The sequence below is a fragment of the Nerophis lumbriciformis genome, linkage group LG28 (genome assembly GCF_033978685.3).
Source record: "Nerophis lumbriciformis linkage group LG28, RoL_Nlum_v2.1, whole genome shotgun sequence".
Lineage (NCBI taxonomy): Eukaryota > Metazoa > Chordata > Actinopteri > Syngnathiformes > Syngnathidae > Nerophis > Nerophis lumbriciformis.
In genome coordinates, this window is record NC_084575.2 from 2,578,305 (window position 1) to 2,592,184 (window position 13,880).

Below are 13,880 nucleotides of genomic sequence, written 5' to 3' on the forward strand. Positions count from 1 at the left end.
AAAGGGGAACATTATCACAATTTCAGAAGGGTTAAAACCTTTAAAGTTCAGTTCCCAGTGGCTTATTTTATTTTTCGAAGTTTTTTTCAAACTTTTACCTATCACGCAATATCCCTAAAAAAAGCTTCAAAGTGCCTGATTTTAACCATCGTTATATACACCCGTCCATTTTCCTGTGACGTCACATAGTGATGCCAACACAAACAAACATGGCGCATAGAACAGCAAGCTATAGCGACATTAGCTCGGATTCAGACTCGGATTTCAGCGGCTTAAGCGATTCAACAGATTACGCATGTATTGAAACGGATGGTTGTAGTGTGGAGGCAGGTAGCGAAAACCAAATTGAAGAAGAAACTGAAGCTATTGAGCCATATCGGTTTGAACCGTATGCAAGCGAAACCGAGGAAAACGACACGACAGCCAGCGACACGGGAGAAAGCGAGGACGAATTCGGCGATGGCCTTCTAACCAACGATTGGTATGTGTTTGTTTGGCATTAAAGGAAACTAACAACTATGAACTAGGTTTACAGCATATGAAATACATTTGGCAACAACATGCACTTTGAGAGTGCAGACAGCCCATTTCAGGCGCGCTAAGAACATATATTTTTCCACGATTTCAGCACTCAGGTTAACCATACCTAAATAGACACAAAATACTGCATTACACAAGACTACCCGAATGTACTCGAATGATTGAAAAAAATAATTGTTTTTAAGCTAAATTATTGGTAAACACAGTTTATGTATAATAATTTACGTAAAACCGCGAGTAATGAATAAAGTTTTCATCAATTAATATATATTCTGTAGACATACCCTCATATCAGCAGGCCAGGGAAGCTAGGGTGGATATTCTTCTCTTGATCATCTTCGGTGGCATAAGGAACGGTGTGAGCCAAGACATCCAGGGGGTTTAGCTCGCTCGTCTGCGGGAACAAACTGCCGCCATTGCTTGCCGTGCTAGCGAGGGCCTTTGTCCCTGAATTGCTCACACACTCCGGCAGATTCAATGGGGGTCTGGCGGCAGATTTCTTTGACTTTATGGTTGGAAATGCATCTGCTTTGAGTGTCGCAGGATATCCACACATTCTTGCCATCTCTGTCGTAGCATAGCTTTCGTCGGTAAAGTGTGCGGAACAAACGACTGACCATTTTCGTAGGCTTTCCCCACACCCTCGTATTTTGAACAAATTTCGTCCAATTTCTTGCCACTTTGGCATCTTTGGGCCACTGGTGCAACTTGAATCCGTCCCTGTTCGTGTTGTTACACCCTCCGACAACACACCGACGAAAGTGAGAAAATGGCGGATTGCTTCCTGATGTGATGTCACGTTGTGACGTCATCGTTTCGAGAGCGAATAATAGAAAGGCGTTTAATTCGCCAAAATTCACCCATTTAGAGTTCGGAAATCGGTTAAAAAAATATATAGTCTTTTTTTCTGCAACATCAAGGTATATATTGACGCTTACATAGGTCTGCTGATAATGTTCCCCTTTAATATGAATGTATATTTGATGTTGTATGTAGTGCTTCTCATCTTCTAGTCTTATATGTTGTCCTCTAGTTACTTTTTAAGTTGTGTGCATTTATCAAATAATATATATGTAGCTACTATTTTATTCTATTTTTTCATCTTTGAAGAGAGGACATCTTATTATTTTCATTGTTTTTTTCCACACATTTTTTCAATTGCATTTTATTGATGTTATTATCCAATTAAAAGTATGAATGAATAAAATGGTTAACAAAATGTGGACTCTGGTAGATTAGCAGCATTGTTACATCATGGATGTTAACTACTGCAAAACATCAACAAAGAAGAAAAATGCTGAAGTTAGCAACACATCACTGAACTTTAGAGCCATCGTGAGTGGAGTTGCTTGTTTTTATTGCTGCATTTGTACTTATTTCACCTCACATCTTCACTTTTAATCCTAAAGTCTTCTTCACATATATTGTTGTAGGCTTCTAACATTTATGTTTCTGATGTGTGTGTGTAGTCTGTGGAAAGGGTTGTTGTCCCTTGTGGATCCAATTGTTCACTTGCACACACACATCTTCATCATCATCATCATCACCGGCCCAATACTGGACGAAACCTTAGCATTAATGTTTTAATATAAGTGTGACCTCATTATTCCTTGATAATAAGACTAAAAATACAGATTTAAGCACTGTATTAGAGTGCTTTTTGTAGTACTCCAACTCGTCACACTGAGAAGTGGTGGCGATCATGAGCTAGCAGATGCATGTTGCTTGATTGAGACTTTTATTAGTAGATTGCACAGTGAAGTACATATTCCGTACAATTGACCACTAAATGGTAACACCCCAATATGTTTTTCAACTTGTTTAAGTCGGGGGTCCACTTAAATCGATTTATGTTACAGATATATACTATCATCATAATACAGTCATCACACAAGATAATCATCACAGTATATAAATGTAATTATTTACATTATTTACAATCCGGGGTGTGGGATATGGAGGGGGGGGGGGGTTACATTTGGTTGGTATCAACACTTCAGAGAAATTGACATTGGAACAGTGTAGGTCTGACTTGGTACATATGTACAGCAAGTATTGGACACAGAGAGAGAGATCAGAAATTATAAGAAAAAGTGACTACATTTGATTATTTACATTTGATTATTTACAATCCGAAGAGGTATGATGAGGAAGGGAGGGTGTTAGTCAAGGGTTGAAGTTGTCTGGAGGTGTTGTTTTATTGCGGTTTTGAAGGAGGATAGAGATGCCCTTTCTTTTACACCTGTTGGGAGTGCATTCCACATTGATGTGGCATAGAAGGAGAATGAGTTAAGACCTTTGTTAGATGGGAATCTGGGTTTAACGTGGTTAGTGGAGCTCCCCCTGGTGTTGTGGTTATGGCGGTCATTTACGTTAAGGAAGTAGTTTGACATGTACTTGGGTATCAGGGAGGTGTAGCGGATTTTATAGACTAGGCTCAGTGCAAGTTGTTTTACTCTGTCCTCCACCCTGAGCCAGCCCACTTTGGAGAAGCGGGTAGGAGTGAGGTGTGATCTGGGGTGGAGGTCTAGAAGTAATCTGACTAGCTTGTTCTGGGATGTTTGGAGTCTAGATTTGAGGGTTTTGGAGGTGCTAGGGTACCAGGAGGTGCATGCGTAATCAAAAAAGGGTTGAACGAGAGTTCCCTCCAGAATCTTCATGGTGCTTTTGTTGACCAGAGAGGAGATTCTACAGAGAAATCTCGTTCGTTGGTTGACCTTTTTGATTACCTTGGTTGACATTTTATCACAGGAAAGATTAGCCTCTAGAATGGAACCTACATAGGTGACCTAATCTTTCCTGGTGATAACAATGTCACCCACTTTTATAGTGAAGTCATTGACTTTCTTAAGGTTGATGTGGGACCCGAACAGGATGGATTCTGTTTTACCCAAGTGTATGGATAGCTTGTTGTCAGCGAGCCAGGTGCAAGTTCTACAGAGTTCAGCACTGAGGATTTTCTCCACCTGTGACTTGTCCTTGTCTGATACCAGCAGGGCCAAGTCATCCGCAAACAAAAACAATTCACAGTCGCATGCTGATGACAAGTCGTTTATGTATACTAGGAACAGTAAAGGCCCCAATATACTGCCTTGGGGGACTCCACAGCTCACTGAGAGGGGGGGGGGACACGGTGCCGTTCAACTCAACCACCTGCTCCCTCCCCTCCAAGTAAGATTGCATCCAGCTCGATGAGGTTTTATCAAATCCGATTGCTTTGAGCTTATCCAACAGTATAGCGTGGTCAACGGTGTCAAAGGCCTTCTGAAGGTCCAGCATGACCATGCCCACGTCCACCTCATGTTTGATGTGGTCGGTCAGATAGAGAAGGCATGTGTCAGTGGAGTGGTTAGTTCTGAAGTCAGATAGAGAAGGCATGTGTCAGTGGAGTGGTTAGTTCTGAAGTCAGATAGAGAAGGCATGTGTCAGTGGAGTGGTTAGTTCTGAAGTCAGATAGAGAAGGCATGTGTCAGTGGAGTGGTTAGTTCTGAAGCCGGATTGGAATTTGTACATGAGTTTATTAGTGGCAAGGTAACTATCGACCTGTTCATAAATTATGTTTTCCATTACTTTCGAAATGGAACTGAGAATAGAAACAGGTCAATAGTTGCCAGGTTCCAATTTGCTTCCTTTTTTAAAGAGGGGAGTTACTCTTGCTATCTTAAAATCTTTTGATACTTGGCCTTGTGAAATTGAGAGGTTTATTATGTGCGTGATGATCGGGGCAATGATGGAGGCAGAGTCCCTGAGGAATCTGGAGGGGATATTGTCAAGGCCGGTGGCCTTGTTTGGGTGGAGCGCGCTCAATTTTTTAAACACCTCATCAGCTGTGACCATTTCTAATTTGAAATCATTGTTGGATACTCCTAGCTTTCTGTAGAAGGCTTTAATGTGTTCTGCACCAAAGCGACCAGAGTGGTGGGACAGCTTGTTGACAAGAGTTGTGGCTATGCTGGTGAAAAAGGTGTTAAGTCTGCTTACTACCTCCATTTTGTCTGTAATGAGGGAGTCACCCTCCTTGATGTTGATGTTGGTGAGTCTGGTTTTCAGTTTCTGGCTGCAACCAGGAAGCTGGTTGTTGAGAATTTTCCAGAGCTCACGTGGCTTATTTGTGTTTTCCTTTGTGTGATTGTCTTCCTTTGCTACGGCGGTCAAGTTGCTTTCACGGTGGATATTTGCCTCCGGAGCTCCAGCGGAAGCTCCCCCTCACTGTGCCCACACTGCTCTCTCATGCTGCGGGGAGATTGCAGGAGAGGTGCCGCGCTCAACACTACTTTATGCTTAGGGACCGTCAATAAATTACTATTGTCTTGAAAAATGTATATCTGCTACATCAAAACACTGATTCATCTAAAAGGAGGTCAAATAAATAGTCCTACCTCCTTAATAACGTGCTAACGTGCACGCCCATTATGTCCTACTTTTATCATTCATATCCAGTGAGTGTGAATGTTGTCTGTCTATCTGTGTTGGCCCTGTGATGAGGTGGCGACTTGTCCAGGGTGTACACCGCCTTCCACCCAATTGTAGCTGAGATAGGCTCCAGCGCCCCCCGCGACCCCGAAGGGAATAAGCGGTAGAAAATGGATGGATGGATATCCAGTTTTATATAATATACACCCTTTTTTTTTAAAATAGGATTTTATAAAAAAAAAAAAATTTGCATATTAAAAATCTTGGTTTCTTTTTAAAAGATTCCTAATTCACTTAAAATACCAAATTCACTTAATATTTTAAGTGCTTTTCTCTAGTGTCATTCATGCCTTTTTGTTTTAAAATGTAAGTTTAATTGGAGGGACAAGCAATAAAAAATGGATGAATGAATGGATTTTATAATACATTTGTGATATTGATAACTATGGTTACTTTTCAACCTCCCGCTACAACTACGAATGTCCAACATAAAACCCAAATAACTCTCAATTGGAGCTAATAAAAAATATATATACATTGATAATTATCTGTACAATATTTATCATGCACCCCTACTACTAACATAAAGCTGACATGCATGCTTTTTTTTTAAAGGTGCCATATGTAATAATGTGGCCAGAAGTGGTACTGCAATCACAGTCAAAATTATGTCGTCCCCCTCCTCTCTCCCTGACTGAGGTTGCCAGATACGCAGCCAAATCCAGCTCCATGGACTGGGCCACTCCAAGGAACTTCCAACTTCCACTGCCTCTTACTAAGGGTTGAGGTGCTGGGACCATAAATGCTGAATAGACAAGCATTTTGTCAATAACAAATCTCTAACCAACACATTTTACACAGAATTAGGCTATTTTCAGGAAGAAGTGCAATCATGCCTGCGTACAATATCACAACAAATAGCAACCATATGGTTGTTGTCAGTACTATCAGAAAACAAAGACTAGAACAAACTACAACCAACACTAGCAAAGGTTCTACTGGTGAAAATAAGCAGAGCATGCTTAGCAGCCTAATGTACGCCCAAAACTAAAGAGACATTTTACTAAGGTGTGTCTATAGGCTACACCAATGAGGAATTATTTGATCATGTGATGTGTCTGTCTCCATACCTTTCACATTGCCATGACGACAGCCGTGCTAATGTTGGAACACATTTCCTCAGCCTATCAGCATGTTGAGAAGGAAATAGGCACTGACACTACACATATCCACATTGGTTTTATTTATGGAAAATATATTTGACCTTGTCAGTTCAAATACACATGGACATACAGGATAACAGGCATATATTTCCCCCGTTAGCTTATATGTGGATGTGTCATTGACCGGGCTAGCATGCTAAGCATTACACTAGGAGCTGAGCACCATCACACTAAGCATTGGTTGCAGGAACATACTAGCTTTGTTAGACAAGATCATAGACTGTATTGGACAATATAGTTTACATACCAAATGTCCATTTCCATTTATTACAAGTAATAAGAAAAGGTAAATGCCTGACGTACCTTTCAAGAAGGAAATTAGCAAGTTTGGCATCAGATGAAAAAATCTTCTCTGCCTTCAATTGTCTCCATCTTTCAAAGGCATCCCTGATACAAATCCTCATTTTGTTCCTGGCTTTGTCATGAATAAGTTGAAAATGGTAACGAGGCCTTTTAGATTGACTAAGGTCTGACATGTTTAGTAACTTTACCAGTGGCAGTAGCCAGATGAAGATGACGGTGTGTAACTGGCAACCTGGATGTGACACACTCACAGACTTTCTAATTGGTCAAACGGTAGAGGGCGGGACATGGAAATGAAAACAATAACAAGATTCCGGGGCTTTTAATCTAATTATGAAGTGAGCATATCCCAGCTGAACTACTGTTATCAGTTATAGAGGTATTGGAAAAGAACATGATTTATTAACGCCTTTTGACATATCAGGGACATTTAATGATCACTTGACATGCAAATTCTACATATGACACCTTTAATATTGCTAAATTAACACGACACATCAGTTTAGGTAATCCCTGCATATTTACTGCTCCTGTTGTGTTCTAATTAAATTAAGTAATTCATTCATTCATTTATACAGCACACATTCTCATATTGTGTATTAATTACGATACATTGTTATATTGTTATATTGCAGTAACAGCCAAACTGGTGTTGAACATATTGACGGACTATCCGTGACTGGTGAATTTATAAAATGACATGTCTTTTTGTAAAACTGAAAGTGAAATAAAAAGCATTGTTTTTTATTTTTGCAAGAAGTGAGAAACAGCGCCCTCTGGCGTGAGTGTAAAAGCTTACAGCACCTGGTATTCCCAGGCGGTCTCCCATCCAAGTACTAACCAGGCCCGACCCTGCTTAGCTTCCGAGATCGGACGAGATCGGGCGTGTTCAGGGTAGTATGGCCGTAAGCCGAAAGACGAGGTAAAACCAACCTTTTTAAATGGAACTCTTACAGACGGAATGGGAGACAATTGTTATTTATCTAAGAGCCTGGCGCGCATGCGTACACTAATGTGCTTTTTCTGGCTGTGTGAGGTGCAGCTCTCCATCCATTGTCTCTTTTGGGGTGGCAGGGGGTGCTGGAGCCTATCCCAGCTGCATTCAGATGCCACCTCATCACAGCTCTCAACACTACTTTATGCTTAGGGACCGTCAATAAATCACTATTGTCTTGAAAAATGTATATCTGCTACATCAAAACACTGATTCATCTAAAAGAAGGTAAATAATTAGTCATACCTCCTTATTGTGCATGCCCATTATTTCATAATTCTAACATATATATCCATGTTTAATATAAAAAAAAATAAGGTTATTTTCCCAATAGTCTCAATGTCATGCAATTTAGTAACCTAATTCCACTTATTAGTCGTGCTAACCTTTTAGTGTAATAATAATAATAATAACTGGGATTTATATAGCGCTTTTCTAAGTACCCAAAGTCGCTTTACATGTGGAACCCATCATTCATTCACACCTGGTGGTGGTAAGCTACTTTCATAGCCACAGCTGCCCTGGGGTAGACTGACAGAAGCGTGGCTGCAATTTGCGCCAACGGCCCCTCCGACCACCACCTATCATTCATCATTCAGTTCACCGGTGTGAGTGGCACCGGGGGCAAAGGGTCCCGCCCAAGGACACAACGGCAGCGATTTTTGGATGGTAAGAGGCGGGGAGCGAACCTGCAACCCTCAGGTTTCTGGTACGGTTGCTCTACCCACTACGCCATGCCGCCCCAGTGTAACGCACACACTTTTATTTTAAAATAGGGTTTTATAAAAAAAAAAGTTTTTTAATAAAGATCATGATGATATATCTTATACAGATAATTAGCAGCATTTTTATTAGCTCCAAATGAGAGTTAAGTTGGTTTTATGTTGGATAGTCGTAGTTGTTGCGGGAGCTAAAAATGAAACCATGGTTTTCAATATTACTAATTTATATAAAATCCAATTAAACTTACATTTTAAAACAAAAAGGTGTGAAACACATTAAAGAAAACACTTCAAATATCAAGTGAATTTGGGATTTTAGGTCATATGACCAGGAATCTATTGAAAATAAACATTTATTTTTAATATCAAAATGTTTTTGATCCTATTTTAAAATAAAATGTTAGTATGACTAAAAAAGTGGAATTTGGTTACTAAGTTGCATGATGACATGGAGACTTTTAAAACAAATAATTATTGTTTACATTAAAAAATTATTTAAATGATAAAATCAGGAACGATATTAAAAATGTAGGACTATTTATTTGACCTCCTTTTAGATGAATCAGTGTTTTGATGTAGCAGATATACATCTTCGAAGACAATAGTAATTTATTGACGGTCCCTAAGCATAAAGTAGTGTTGAGAGCGGCACCTCTCCTGCAATCTCCCCGCAGCATGAGAGAGCAGTGTGGGCACAGTGAGGGGGAGCTTCCGCTGGAGCTCCGGAGGCAAATATCCACCGTGAAAGCAACTTGACCGCCGTAGCAAAGGAAGACAATCACACAGACAGAAAAAGCACATTAGTGTACGCATGCGCGCCAGGCTCTTAGATAAATAACAATTGTCTCCCATCCCGTCTGTAAGAGTTCCATTTAAAAAGGTTGGTTTTACCTCGTCTTTCGGCTTACGGCCATACTACCCTGAACACGCCCGATCTCGTCCGATCTCGGAAGCTAAGCAGGGTCGGGCCTGGTTAGTACTTGGATGGGAGACCGCCTGGGAATACCAGGTGCTGTAAGCTTTTACACTCACGCCAGAGGGCGCTACAAAGTGCTGAGACTACAGCTGTTGTGATTCATGTATTGCTTTAATTGCAACTATTCCAAAATAAGGGAATATATTCGGTTATTATAATACAATTCCACTTAATATTTACAACTACAGTTGAAGGTACAAACCTTTACAACAGGATTTAAAACACAAATACCAACTAGAGCAATATTTAGATTGATTTAAAAATAATGGTGTGGTCTTTTGCAGTCAGTCAACCTCGCCCACGCCTCCTACCACTCCGTCCTGCATGAAGCTGAGGAGCCACGACTCGTCTCGCTCTGATCACGCAACTTATCATTTAAAGGGGTCATATAAGCTACTGTTTATTTACCAAAATAAGTTGTATGTCTTTGTTTTGAAAATGTACAAGTTTATTTTTATTTTCAGAATGTTTGAAATAGTTGTACTGGGGGTGGGGGGGAAGGAGTTGGTTACTTGTTTCTCTCGCGAGATCTGGAAAAGAGCTGGTTTGTACTTGTTTCTCTCGCGAGATCTAGAAAAGAGCAGGTTTGTACTTGTTTCTCTCGCGAGATCTGGAAAGAGCTGGTTACTTGTTTCTCTCGCGAGATCTGACAAGACTGCGCGCGAAGCAAACAGGGCGAGGATAAAGCAAGATGGCGTCTGACGGTGAAGACGTTATTGCAGTCGTCACAGTTCAGTGTTCTTAATCTGTGCGTCCATGTACACATATATGTCCTTTATTACACTCTATTAAATAGAGTCATAATAACTGTTTGTATATTAGTCTGAGCGCACTTCTCCAGCTAGCTTAGCTTGCTAGTTAGCTTAGCTTGTTAGCTGCTAACAAAGAGAGATGAAAACACATCGCTAAGCAGAGATCAAGTGTGAGTGTAAAGTGTTGTGATTGTGTGAAAATGTGCGAAAGAACCATAGCAGAGTACGAGGAGGAACTTTGTCCAACAAAAGAGGAGAAGGAGCGACAACATGAAAAACATCAAGTTGTGTTACACACAACAGGTTTGTTTACTTCTTACTCTCACATCTTTACTAACTTTATATTTATTATTAACACTTTTCTTCAATAGATTGTCTATAGGAAGATGAATTGTCATGTGAGGATGATGCACTGATTGTTTTATGTTGTTCATAAAAACGAGACAGTTTCAGACACGCAATATTTATGAGAGGTTGATGTTCCTCTCAGTTTGTAACAAAGTGTATCAACATGTTTGCACAAAACTCACACAGTCACCGGGGGAATATTGGCAGGTTTGACAAGTTAGCTGGCAGGTTTGACAAGTTATTTATGTGTGTAAAAGCTATACTGACCTGTTATTTCCTTCATATTGGTGCAGCCATTAACCTACTACAACACCTGCTACATCCACCTACTCAGTGGCCTAGTGGTTAGAGTGTCCGCCCTGAGATGGGTAGGTTGTGAGTTCAAACCCCGACTGAGTCATACCAAAGACTATAAAAATGGCACTCAGCATCAAGGGTTGGAATTGGGGGTTAAATCACCATAAAAATGATTCCCGGGCGCAGCCACCGCTGCTGCTCACTGCTCCACTCACCTTCCAGGGGGTGATCAAGGGTGATGGGTCAAATGCAGAGAACAATCTGGCCACACCTAGTGTGTGTGTGACAATCATTGGTACTTTAACTTTTTAATGTGGCAGTGATTGTGGAAAAAACAAAGCCTGATCTAAAGATGACATCTTGATCTCATACCATCTCAAACCAATTGGCCGTTCATTATTAAGTGAAATGTCTTAAAGTCTCTTAAATTTGTCTTTAACCAAGCAACACTATTTTATCCAGTTACTCGATTCATCGAAAACATTTCCAGTAGAACACTTGATTAATAACATTTTCAATAGCCACAGCCCTATATTTCATGTACGATATAATATTTAGCATCTAGGAGTTAAAATGTGTTTTGTTTGTGTCCTGTAGACATCCATCAGCTGATTGGACACCAAGAAGAATGTCTCCCTCATCTGCAGGGGGACAGTTTCACTTCAGAGGATCCACAGCCCTCACACATGAAAGAGGAAGAGGAGGGAGAGTGTGTTGTAGGGCAGGAGGAGGATGATGTCAGCAAGTTTCCACTGACTGTTGTCTCTGTGAAGACTGAAGAGCATGAAGACAAAGCACCTGAGTCCTCACAGCTTCATCACAGTCCAAGTAAGCACAACATCCACATATCATCTAATACAATGTTTGTGACACATGTTCATCAGGGGGCCACATTTATGACTAAAGATGGAGATATACTTGCTTTTTAACACCACCATTTAAAAATGAATGCTCATCAATCATCAACAGTGTAATTGCTGGGGTGTAACCATGTGACCTAGAGGCCGTCCTCCTTACCTCACGTGGTCAAATGAAGGCAAACATTCAATATGGCTACTGTTTATTTACCTTTAGCAGCACATATGTCAGCATATTTCAAAGGTTTAGTGGTGAAGATTAGGGATGTATACCAAGTACCATTTTTTTTAGTACTGGTTCCTAATTATGTCGTCCATGAGGACCGTGAAGATTCTGGACTAATGACACAACTATTTGTATTTTTAATTCCAGCTGACTGACGTAACTATGACACGTTGTATTGAGTTCAGCTGCCGCTGCTACACATTAACATCAGCTTTGAATAATGACAAATAAGGAAGCAACAACACGCAAAAGTTTGATGTGTGTGTTATTGACAAGAAGATGACATAACTGCATTTCACCTTGCACTGCACACATAGTTGACTTCTTTAAGACTTCAAATAAACAGCTGTTTTTTTCTTGTTTTTTTCTTCTTTATTTAATCAGGTAAAAATCCCATTGAGATCAAATATCTCTTTTCCAAGGGAGACCTGGCCAAGAGGGCAGCAGCAAGGTTACATTAAAAACAGTAAACAACACATAAACTATAAAATGTACAACATTAAAACTTGCTGACATAACACATGTGCATACAGACAAGGTAGACTGCAATCCTTTCACAGAAGCTTTAAACTCATTCAATGTAACAAGGGTTTGAAGTTGAATATTGGATTGTAGGTTATTCCAAGCCTTCACTGCTGAAAACCTAAATGCTTTCTTGCCCAGTTCAGTTCTTACTTTGGGGACGACAAATTGCAGAACATTCATTGAACGCAGATTGTGACTTCCTTGTTTCTTTGTTAAAAGACATGACAGATAAGATGGGGTGATACCCAGAATGGTTTTGTAGATGAACACATACCAATGATTGAGGCGTCACGCACATAAATATGTCCAGTTAACCATTGAGTATAACACACAATGGTGAGTAAGTTAACCATTGAGTATAACACACAATGGTGAGTAAGTTAACCATTGAGTATAACACACAATGGTGAGTAAGTTAACCATTGAGTATAACACACAATGGTGAGTAAGTTAACCATTGAGTCTAACACACAATGGTGAGTAAGTTAACCATTATGTATAACACACAATGGTGAGTAAGTTGGTGATGAATGTCAGTGCCCCGTGGTACACACTATCCAGCTTGTGGAGACAACCAGCAGTAGCATTCATGTACAACACATCTCCATAGTCAATAACAGGTAAAAAGGTTGTTTCCACCAATTTCTGTTTCACAATAAAAGAAAAGCAAGACTTGTTTCTATAATAAAATCCCAGTAAAAGTTTCAGGTTTTTTTTACAACACACTGAATGTGTTCCTTAAAACTCAAGTGGTCATTAATTAAAAATCCTAAATATTTAAAAGCAGATACTAACACAATTTTGTAGCCCATTTCTTGTTCAAATGTTCTCACACAGTGCTGATCTTACAGTTTTTGATGTGGTAAAGAACATACACTTTGTTTTTTCTGCATTTAAAAGCAGTTGAAGATAGCAAAGTTGTTCTTGTACTCTGTCAAATGTATGTTGTAGATATTTAAAGGCCTCAGCAGGAGTGGGTGCTGTGCAGTATATGACAGTATCATCAGCGTAGGAATGGAAAGTTGAGTTCGGAATATTCTGTCCAAGATTATTAATTATTAATTAATAATGGGCCCAACACAGAACCTTGAGGGACACCCTTTTTCACTTGCAGTACGTCCGAGAAGGAACCCTCTATCTGAACAGCCTGAGTTCTGCTTGTGAGGTCATTTGCAAACCATCCAACTGCTTGCTGAGAAAAACCAATAGCTGAAAGACGTTTGATTGAAATGACATGATCAACAGTATCAAATGCCTTTGAAAAGTCAATGAAGAGGAACAGACAGCACTGCTTCTTGTCAAGAGCTTCAGTTACATCATTTATAAACTTCATAGCAGCAGTAACAGTACTGTGATTTCTGCCAAAACCTGACTGAAATGGTAACAGAATAAAGTTGGTGTCCAAAAAGTATTTTATCTGTTCACTGATAAGGGATTCAAGCACTTTTGCCAGAACAGAGAGTTTAGAGATTGGTCTGTAATTATTTAGATTACTAGGGTCACCTCCTTTTAATTGGAGGATTACAAGGACAGATTTCCAATCCAAGGGGATTTCATTTGAAATTAGAGTAAGGTTAAAAATGTGAGTCAGTGGTCCAGCTATAATTTCAGCTGCCAACTTTAGGAAGAGCGTCTCCAACTTATCTGAGCCAGCTGGTTTTCTAGGTTTAAGTTGTTTTAGAGCACTCATACCTCTGTTGTGGT

General features: G+C 39.9%; 2 non-coding genes across 2 annotated transcripts; one reads left to right on the forward strand and one right to left on the reverse strand.

Annotated features, from left to right (window-relative positions):
• Positions 1 to 7,271: 7,271 nt before the first annotated feature.
• Positions 7,272 to 7,390, reverse strand: LOC133571349 (5S ribosomal RNA). The gene has a single exon (XR_009810440.1). It is a non-coding gene; the product is annotated as a 5S ribosomal RNA (ribosomal RNA).
• A 1,707-nt stretch (positions 7,391 to 9,097) lies between these two features.
• Positions 9,098 to 9,216, forward strand: LOC133571350 (5S ribosomal RNA). The gene has a single exon (XR_009810441.1). It is a non-coding gene; the product is annotated as a 5S ribosomal RNA (ribosomal RNA).
• The last annotated feature ends 4,664 nt before the right edge of the window (positions 9,217 to 13,880 follow it).